This window comes from Barbatula barbatula (genome assembly GCF_947034865.1).
Source record: "Barbatula barbatula genome assembly, chromosome: 17".
Taxonomy (NCBI): domain Eukaryota; kingdom Metazoa; phylum Chordata; class Actinopteri; order Cypriniformes; family Nemacheilidae; genus Barbatula; species Barbatula barbatula.
The window spans coordinates 19,635,784-19,636,092 of record NC_136780.1 but is presented as its reverse complement, the minus strand read 5'-3'; positions in this window follow the sequence as shown (position 1 = coordinate 19,636,092).

The window sequence follows — 309 nt, the reverse complement described above, 5'->3', positions numbered from 1 at the left end:
AAGTATGAAGTGAAACACTTTCGGTTTCCTGTGTTGTCGACGTCGATCGCCGTGTTTGTTCCGTTACTGTCGACTGACGTGCTGCACTACACAAGCTCTGAGGATTTCCACTGGCCAGCATGCTTTGTTAGGAACTGAGTAATAATGAGAGTAAATGCAGAAATACAGAAAGTGTCTTTTCCATGCCTCGTTATTATGTCACGGCTCTCTGTGGAATATTTCGATAGCATTCGTCAGGGACTGCTCATTCGCTACTGCGAGCCACCTAGTTCACTTACATATACATTGAAGTACTGCATCTTCTAGAAA